General features: G+C 46.2%; 1 non-coding gene across 1 annotated transcript; it reads left to right on the top strand.

Moving 5' to 3' along the window:
• The first annotated feature begins 8,545 nt into the window (after positions 1 to 8,545).
• On the top strand, positions 8,546 to 8,687 carry LOC116538519. The gene has a single exon (XR_004263659.1). It is a non-coding gene; the product is annotated as a U4 spliceosomal RNA (small nuclear RNA).
• The last annotated feature ends 1,177 nt before the right edge of the window (positions 8,688 to 9,864 follow it).

The following is a 9,864-nucleotide window of genomic DNA, read 5'->3' as shown; positions in this document are numbered from 1 at the left end:
GGGGGGAGGGGGCGGAGGGGGAGGGGACGAGGGTGGGGGGTGCAGGGGGCGGGGGAGCGCGAGCTCCCGGGTGCCGCCTCCCGGCTGTTCCCGCAGCCGCCGCCCCTCCTACCGCCGCGTCCATTGTCTGCGGCCCCGCTCTTCCCCGAGTCGCCGCTCCCCCGGCCCTGCGCCTCCAGATGCCCGGCGGCCCTCCCCGGTCCTGGGAATCCGCGGCGGGGCTGCTACCCGGGTCCCGAACGGTGGACAGGGGAACGCCTCGATTCGTGGCCTTGGCCCAGCCTGCAGTCCCCCCTGAGGCTGTCTTTCGAACCCTCCTGTCGGAGACGAAGCCCCGCAGAGCCCCGGGGCTGGCCATATTCTCTTCTTTAGGGCCACAGACCCGGCTACACGAAATCCACAGGAATCTGGGACCTGGGAAGATTGATTTTTTTCCCCCTAGGGGTGCGAGAAGGGAGAGTCATTCCTGATTTTAATTAGTGGCGAGGGACGCACGCTTCTTCCCATGCATACGGGGATTTCCCTGACACCATCCCCACCATATCCCCTCCTTCCAAAAATAATTTAATTACTTGAAGTTCTAGCTGCGAGCAGCGACCGCCCCAGTCAGTCTGGGACGCTCCCTCATTAACACATTTTCCCTCCCCTCTGGTTTGAGTGTTGGGTTTAATTACAAAGGGAACCCTGCCCTGGGGGAGAAGGGGAGGAGGAGACGACGAGGGCGCCTGGGAGTTTGGATGGCGGAGGAGAGGGGGCCCTCTCCCAGGAAACCTTCAGGAGGAAAAATGCCTTGGCCGGTTGGATCCCCAACCCCAAGCAGGCAGGCTGTCCATCCCAGGAGTTTCAGATACTTTCGAGCTGAAGGTGCCACACAGAGATTGTAGGGTCTCACAAAATACCCGACAGGTTTGGGGCGTTTCTGCCTCCCAGTATGCCAAGAAACCAGTTAGAGTTGTTGTATATCTGACCCCACAAGAGTGACCTCCCACTGTAAAAGCCTGGGCTGTGGGAAGTCCATGTTCGCCCTGAAGTAAATGAAAGCAGCATTCAATTATCATTAGTGTTACTGCCGTGCAACCCTCCACTTAGAGTAGTATCACTTCAAAAGCATCTTCACATACCTCTTCCTAAGCAGGCCAAGGCCTTTTCAACATCTCAGCCTCCTCAGTTTCCAGTCCTGGCACCTGCTCTCACCCTGTGATTTAGGAATCCCAGAGAAGGAGACTCCCAGCCTCTGTTCCTCACTTGTTTGGGAATTTTTGCTCCTCCCTGATGAAAATTTTTTTCCTGAGACCTAATCTCACCCCTTTTGATGGTTCATTCCAAACTGTCCAAAGATGAGGACAGAGCCACCTTTGCTGCGTTGTTCAAAGACGAAGAACAGTAAAACACACTTTCTTTCTCCTCTGCCCAAACTCTGCCTTTCCTCATCCCCTCCTCCAGTAGTATAGGTAAGCAAGTGACTCAGCACCAAGACAACATGAAAAATGCAGAATCATCATTTCAGGTACCCAAGTCCCTGCATGCGTCCAGGCACTCATTCACCTTGTGCCTATCATGTGCAGGCACCGGGCTGCACTGGGACTCCTAGCAGTGATCACGGTCAGGTGTATGAGAAAGTGGCAGGAGAGCTGGGGAAAGGTTAAGCAGAGAGGACACGGGTGTCCCCAGCCCTGCCCTAAAGCACACCCTAGTGCTGGGCAGCTAGTGTGTAATTTGACACAGTGTCGGGGCTGCCATGGCACTGTCTGACTCCCAGGCAGATTTAGTGTGAGTTATGTTCACATGCTGCTAGCCTGTTTCACAGACCTCAAAGGGGTCCAAAGAACTGGAAAAATAGGGGCCAGTTTACGGATAGTTACATAAACTGGCCCCACTGAAAGCCAGATGCCAGAATTACAGGTAATTCCGTAAACTGGCCCCGCTGAAAGCTTGAAACCTAAGTCAAGATGTTAGCAGACGAGAATTCTGGATTAACAGGCATCAGGCATCAGGCTGGAATATGCTTGGTCCCTCCTTTCTCCTCTCTGAGGGTGAGGTTGTGGGCTGTCAGTTACATCTCTGCAATGAAAACACTGGATTACAGAGTTCAATAATAAATTTTTTTGGTGTGGTCTGTCCCATTCAGTAATTCTCTTTACTACCTTCTGCCTTCACCCCAGGATAGAATCTCATCTGGATTTCACATGTCAAGGCACTGAGTGAGGAAACAGAGACCCAACTACAAGGCTCACGTGCCCTACGGTCTAAGAGACCTAGCTTAATTCTTTGGAAGGAAGGAGAGCACTTGAAATGACATTCAACTGTGATTTTCCCAAAGGGGCCAACCTACAATAACAGAGGGAGCCAGGAGCCTGAGGGACAAAGAATGGAACAGATTGGACTTTGTACAGCTCCTGTCCTTGAGGACATAGTCGAGTTTCTTAATTTCTTCAAGCCTCAATTCCTGTTTATACAAAAAGTGTCTAATGAGGTAACAGAAGGAAAACCATCCACATACCCACAGTGCCACAGTCAATCCCCGGCCAAGCTTCCCCTCTCTGTTCTGTGCCTACGACACTTCTCATTCCTTCGGGACCCTTGATTGGGGAACGAGGTCTGTAGCTAAAAGCCAGAGCCCTCTGTTAAAGCCTTTCAACTCCTCACCAGCTCACTAGGTGGAGGTGGGGGTGGGAGGGTCAGATCCGAGTTTTCCCAGGAGCCCTGGGAGTTGGGCTCTCCTGGGGAAGATCCCAGGAGCTCAAGAAGTGACAGTAGACTCTCCCTGGGGGAAGGTCCAGGCTACAGAGAAGCACCTACGTACTTCCTGTGTGGATGAAGCTGTCCTGGGAGGTCAGGCCCAGACCACAGTAGCAAAAGTTAGGTTTTCTGCTCTGATGAAAAATAGGGCCTTTTCTTTTCTTTCTTTCTTTTTTCTTGAGGAGGAATTTCCCTCTTGTTGCCCAGGCTGGAGTGCAATGGTGTGAACTTGGCTCACTGCAACCTCTACCTCCGGGGTTCAAGTGATTCTCCTGCCTCAGCCTCCTGAGTAGCTGCGATTACAAGGCATGTGCCACCATGCCTGGCTACTTTTTGTATTTATACTAGAGACAGGATTTCCTAAGGTTGGTCAGGCTGGTCTCAAACTCCCCAACTCAGGTGATCCTCCCGCCTCAGCCTCCCAAAGTGCTGGGATTATAGGTGCGAGCCAATGTGCCTGGCCAAGTAGGGTCTTTTTATAACTCTGCTCAAAGAAGGAAATCCTTGGTACCTTACTCACAGAAGCTTAACACACTAGCAGGATGGCCGTCAAAGTGTTTCCAGGTGAACAGTTAGCAATTTCAGCCACCTCCCTCCCAGGTACAGGTGACTGCAGTAATGAACCCACATGCAGGGTCACAATCACCATCTTCTTCCAGCCCTGCTGATGAGCCTGGGGACAAGTTCGTCTCCCAGAATAGTTAGAGATCTTTCCCCAGCCCCCACCTTCCCAGAAAGGCTACTCTTGATGCTTACAAAAGGATTTCCAGACCCAGGCTATATTGTGAAATAGCTGGGTTTTGGGGGTGGAGGGTTACCCCCCTCACTTTTAGTAAAAAAATTAAAAATAAATAAATAATAAAAATAGCTCACACACACACTTTACTATGTCATAGGCTTGTGGTGAGGTGTCTCTCATGTAAGACCCTGATCTCTAAGAACAAGGACCATGCCTCATTCATTTCTATATCTCTGGTACATAAAATTCACTAAGTTAGCCTTAGCTGCCTTCCCTTCTAGGTTCCTCCTTTTTCTCCTTTCCTCATCTGTGAAACCTTGACCACTCCTTATTCATCCAACCTTTATTAAGTGTGAGTTTCCTCAAATCCAATCCCATTATCATGAATCTAAAATGTTACCTACAATTAAACCAGTGGTTGTGAACTTTGACTACAGATTTTAATCACCTGGGAAGCTTTGAAAACACATCAGTGCCCAGGACCATCCCAGACTAATTAATCCAGAAACATCTGAGGTGTGACCCAGCTATTGGCATTGTTTTTAAATTACCTCAGTGATTCTAATGTAGGAAGCACTAAATTAAACTCTTTCTGATTTCCTTTGTCCTTTTTGGAAGAGTAAATGCTCTCTACCTCCGTTGCCTAGGACTAGTCCCTGCCAATGTGCATTGTATCCTGTCCTTTCCCACCTCCATCCATCATTCCCAGTCTCTCCTGTAACTAACTTCGACCTCTTCACTGATCTTTGCCCAGCAGACATAATAAAATGAAAAATCTTCCTCCACTCAGCAGCCTTCTCTTGCTTTACCCTTCGCTTCTTTTTCTTTCTCATCCAACCTTCTTAAAAGAGTAGATTCTTCACCAGTATCTCTCTTCACTCCTTAGCTCCTTGCACCCCAGCCGTCCTTTCAATGTGTGTGGGTTTTTTTGTTTGTTTTGTTTTTGAGACGGAGTCTTGCTCTGTCGCTGATGCTAGAGAGTGCAATGGCGTGTTCTCGGCTCACTGCAACCTCCGCCGCCCAGGTTCAAGCGATTTTCCTGCCTCAGCCTCCCGTGTAGTTGGGATTACAGGTGCCCACCACCATGCCCAGCTAATTTTTTGTATTTTTTTTAGTAGAAATGGGGTTTCACCATGTTTGCCAGGCTAGTCTTGAACTCCTGACTTCAAGTGATCCGCCCGTCTCATCCTCCCAAAGTGTTGGGATTACAGGCATGAGCCACCGCACCCAGCTCCTCCAATGTGTTTCAAATACTGTTATTTCCCAGAATTCAGCCTTTGGCCCCCTTACTCCCCACCCCACATGCTTTTCTAAAGCAATGTCATTCACTCCTGTGGCTTCAGTCAGTGCTCACTTATGAATGCTGCTACATCCAGGTCTATCTTGTGAGCATCAGACCCAAATTTCTAACTTCCTATCATACATTTTAACTTGGATATTCCTTGGGTATCTTAAATGTAATAGGTTTAAAAGGAATAACATTATCTTCCTTCCACCGTTATCCCCGTGGCTTATTCAGACCTTTATCATTTCCAAACATGTCTCATTCCCTTCTAATCCATCTTCCTCCCTGTGCCAATGTGATTTTTTTTTTTTTTTTGAGATGGAGTATTGCTTTGTCACCCAGGCTGGAGGGCAGTGGCGCGATCTCAGCTCACTGCAACCTCCGCCTCCTGGTTCAAACAATTCTCCTGTCTCTCAGTCTCCTGAGTAATAGTAGGGAGGTGCACGCCATCATGCTTGGCTAATTTTCTTTTTTTTTTTTTTTTTTTTTGAGACGGAGTTTCGCTCTTGTTATCCAGGCTGGAGTGCAATGGCGCGATCTCGGCTCACCGCAACGTCCGCCTCCTGGATTCAGGCAATTCTTCTGCCTCGACCTCCTGAGTAGCTGGGATTACAGGCACGCGCCACCATGCCCAGCTAATGCTTTGTATTTTTAGTAGAGACGGGGTTTCACCATGTTGACCAGGATGGTCTCGATCTCTTGACCTCGTGATCCACCCGCCTTGGCCTCCCAAATTGCTGGGATTATAGGCGTGAGCCACCACGCCCGGCAATTTTCATGTTGTTAGTAAAGACGGAGTTTCACCATATTGGTCAGGTTGGTCTCAAACTCCTGATCTCAGGTGATCCACCTGCCTCAGCCTCCCAAGGTGCTGGGATTACAGGTATGAGCCACCACTCCCAGCCGCCAATATGATCTTTATGAAAGGCAAATCAGCCTGTCACTCTCTTACCTAAAACAATCCATGGCTTCCCACTGTCTGCAAGATGAAGTCAAAACTTTTTGGCACCATATGTAAAAACCTTCAGACTCCAGCTTGCTCCCCTTCTCCAAGCTTCTCTCCTAGTGCTCCCTGTGCATTTAAAGCCCACACTTTCAACACACATACATCCAAACTATACCCATCTACTCATTGTTCTGCCAACTTGTGGCTCTATTACTTCTCTCCTTCTCACAGTTTCCTTTTCCTAAAATAACTTCCTCCTTCTTCCTGCCTGGAAAGTTCTGTTCATCCTTCAAGACTCAAGTGTGGCCTCCTCTGCAACTCCTTACCAACTTTCCCAAGCAAAGCTGGATGACGCCACACCCAGAGAACCTCCTTTGTGCTCTCAGAGCTCTGCATACCTTTGTTTTAGCATCTGTGACTTTATATGGTAATTTCTTAATAACAATTGTATGGTGATTTCTCAATAACAGCATTTTGAGGTTGGAAGAGACTTTCTGAATTTTACAGATGAGGAAACAGGTGCAAAGTAGGTGCCTTGTTGCCCCAAATCAGACGGCTAATTAGTGGCAGCACCAGAACTATAACCCAGGTCTCCCGACTTACTGTTCAGTAGTCTGTCAACTGCACCACATTAACTGAGCATGGTTTCATCTGAAATAAAGTTACAGGGTAGTGACTCCTAGCCTTTTGTGGACTTTTGAGACTTCGATGAAAGCGACAAGCTCTCCCCAGGAGAATGTACATATGTATACACACAGAGCTTCACATCCATTCTCAGGGCATACAGAGGGCTATGTGTGGCATGGTTTAAAAAGAAAAGAATCTAGAAGTAGCAAAATCAGTAAGAAGGCTAACAAAATAGTTTAGAGGGCAGAGGAGGGGAGGGGAGTTGAGCCTGGCTCCAAGACTATGGGGATAGATAAGAATAGAAAAGAAAGCTTGTTGCCAGGCACGGTGGCTGATGCCTGTAATCCCAGCACTTTGGGAGGCCGAGGCAGTTGGATCACCCAAGGTCAGAAGTTCGAGACCAGCCAGCCTGGCCAACATAATAAAACCCTGTCTCTACTAAAAATACAAAATTAGCCAGACGTGGTGGTGCATGCCCATAATCCCAGCTACTTGGGAGGCTGAGGCAGGAGAATCGCTTGAACCTGGGAGGCGGAGGTTGCAGTGAGCCAAGATTGCGCCATTGCACTCCAGCCTGGGCAACAAGAGCAAAACTCTATCTTGAAAAATAAAAAAAGAAAGCTCAAATATGAAAGATGACCTGCAGGTGGGATCAATAGGGTTGAGGAACAAAGAGGCATTTAAAATGACTCAGAGGCTTCTGGTATGGATATGAAGGAAGAAGATGATGCCACACATAAAATTAGGGGCTACTGAGACAGCAGGTTTAAAGGGTAGATAATATTTTGGGTTTGAGAGCTATCTCAGATATCTGTGGGCTATCAGGGTAGGGACATCCATAGGAAGCTGTTAATAACATAAGTACTTCCCACATCTCTCCTGCCACTCTTTCTCAGGCCATCTGGACAATCAATTAATTATTCCGTAGCCCAAACACATGCTTTGCTGCCCCCAATCCCGTTGTTCATCCTATTCCCTCTATATGGAGCACCTTCCTTGCCCCGTCACTCATATCTAAAATATTTCAAGGTTCAATTCAAATATTTTCTTAAGTCATTCCTGACATCATCAGTTTGACTTAATCTCTTTTCTATAAAATCCCAAATATGTCTCCAAATCTCTCCCACCGTATTCACTATTTTGTCTTTTTTCTTTTTTTTTTTTTTTGAGACAGGGTCTTGCTCTGTTGCCCAGGCTGGAGTGCAGTGGAATGATCTCAGCTCACTGCAGCCTCAACCTCCGCAGGCTCAGGTGGTCCTCCCACCTCAGCCTCCCGAGTAGTTGGGACCTGCCACCATGCCCAGCTAACTTTTGTATTTTTTGGAGAGACAGGGTTTTGCCGTGTTGCCCAGGCTGATCTCCAACTCCTGACCTCAACTGATTCATCTGCCTTAGCCTCCCAAAGTGTTAGTATTACAGGTATGAACCACCATGCCTGGCCATATTCACTATTTTGAATTTCAGTTATTTATGCTCCTGAGAAAAAGAGGCAAGAAGAAATAAAGATAGATGGTACAAATAGATAACAAATAACAAGACAAAAATTGAAACCAGGCTATATCATAATTCCATTAAATATAAGTGGTCTAAATACTCCAATTAAAAGCCAGGCACAGTGGTTCATGCCTGTAATCCCAGCACTTTGGGAAGCCAAGGAGGGCAAATCAGTTGAGATCAGGAGCTCAAGACCAGCCTGGCCAACGTGGTGAAACCCTGTCTCTACTAAAAATACAAAAATTAATCAGGTGTGGTGGGGTGGACCTGTAATTCCCGCTACTCAGGACACTGAGGCAGGAGACTGACTTGAACCTGGGAGGCGGAGGTTGCAGTAAGCCAAGATTGCACCACTGCACTCCAGCCTGGGTGACTCGGTCTCAAAATAAATACATACATACATACATACTCCAATTAAATAGCATAACTTGTCAGATTCAATTATAAAAGTAATATCTAACTGTATACTGCCTAAAAGAAAACCTTTTAAATATAGACACAAATAGGTTAAAGGTAAAGGGATGGAAAAATGTACCATGCTAATGCTAATCAAAATAAAGTTGGAATGGCTACGCTAATAACGTAGATTTCAAAGCAAAGAATATTGCCAGAGATAAAAAGAATCATTTCATAATGATAAAGAGGTCAATTCATCAAGAAGACATAATAATTCTAAATGTTTATGTACCTAATAACAGAGATTCTAAGTACATACAGCTTTGCACAGTGGCAAGTATCACAGCCAATGAGGTTTATCTGAGGCACAACTATTGCTAATTGAAAACTTTTTCCAGTACCCTACCACGATGACTTGCAACATAGTCAGCATTGACAATTTTTGACAGTCTCTACGGAGGCTGAATTAAAAAAACAAAAAACTCTGGGTCAGTCACAGTGGCTCACACCTATAATCCCAGCACTTTTGGGAGGCCAAGGTGGGTGGATCACCTGAGCCCACGAGTTTGAGACCAGCCTGGGCCACATGGTGGAACCCCGTCTATACTGGAAATACAAAAATTAGCCGGTTGTGGTGGCACACACCTGTAGTCTCAGCTACTCGGGAGGTAGAGGGTGAGACATAAAAATCACTTGAACCTGGGAAGCGGAGGTTTCGGTGAGCTATCATGCCACTGCACTCCAGCCCAGGTGACAGAGTGAGACTCAGTCTCAAAAGAAAAAATAATGATAATAAATAAAAATACAAATACAAAACATTAGCTGGGCATGGTGGCTCACTCCTGTAGTCCCAGCTACCTGGGAGACTGAGATGGATCACCTGAGCCTGGGGAGGTAGAGGCTGCAGTAAACCATGATTGTGCCACTGCACTCTGGCCTGGGTAACAGAGTAAGACTCTCTCTTTATCTCTGTCTCTGTCTCTGTCTTTCTCTCTCTCTCTCTCTTTTTCTCTCTGTGTGTGTGTGTGTGTGTATAAGAGTGTGTGTGTGTGTGTGTGTGTGTGTATACCATGAAACAAAAACCAACAGAACTAGAAGGAGAAATTGGCAAACCAACAATGATAATCAGTAATATCAATACCCATCCTTAATAATAGACAGAACAAATAGAAAATCAGTAACGATATAAAAGATTTGACCAACTAGGTATCAACTAATTTGACTCAATTAACTATAGAACATACCCTCCAACAGCAGAATTTTTTTCAAGAACATCGCTCATGGATAATTTACCAAGATAGACCATATCTTCAGCCATAAAATACGTAGTGATCAATTTAAAAGGAATCAGATTACATAAAATATATTCCCTGGCTATAATGGTATTAAATTAAATATCAATAATAGAAAGAGATCCAGAAAATCTCCAAATAAAATACCAAAGACTAGAAAGTGTGGAGGGGAAGGAAAGGATAAAAATAGATTGCTTATGGGTACAAACATACAGTTAGCGAGAAGAAATAAGTTCTAATGTTTGATAGCAGACTAGGGTGACTAAACTTAGCAACAATATTATGTATATTTCACAGTAACTAGAGAAGAGGACTTGAAATGATACCAGAGTTTGAAAATGATAAA

Source organism: Sapajus apella, unplaced genomic scaffold (genome assembly GCF_009761245.1).
Source record: "Sapajus apella isolate SASKATOON/1434 unplaced genomic scaffold, GSC_monkey_1.0 scaffold119, whole genome shotgun sequence".
Taxonomy (NCBI): domain Eukaryota; kingdom Metazoa; phylum Chordata; class Mammalia; order Primates; family Cebidae; genus Sapajus; species Sapajus apella.
Note: the sequence above shows the minus strand (reverse complement) of the source record. Positions and strands in the feature narration are given on the sequence as shown.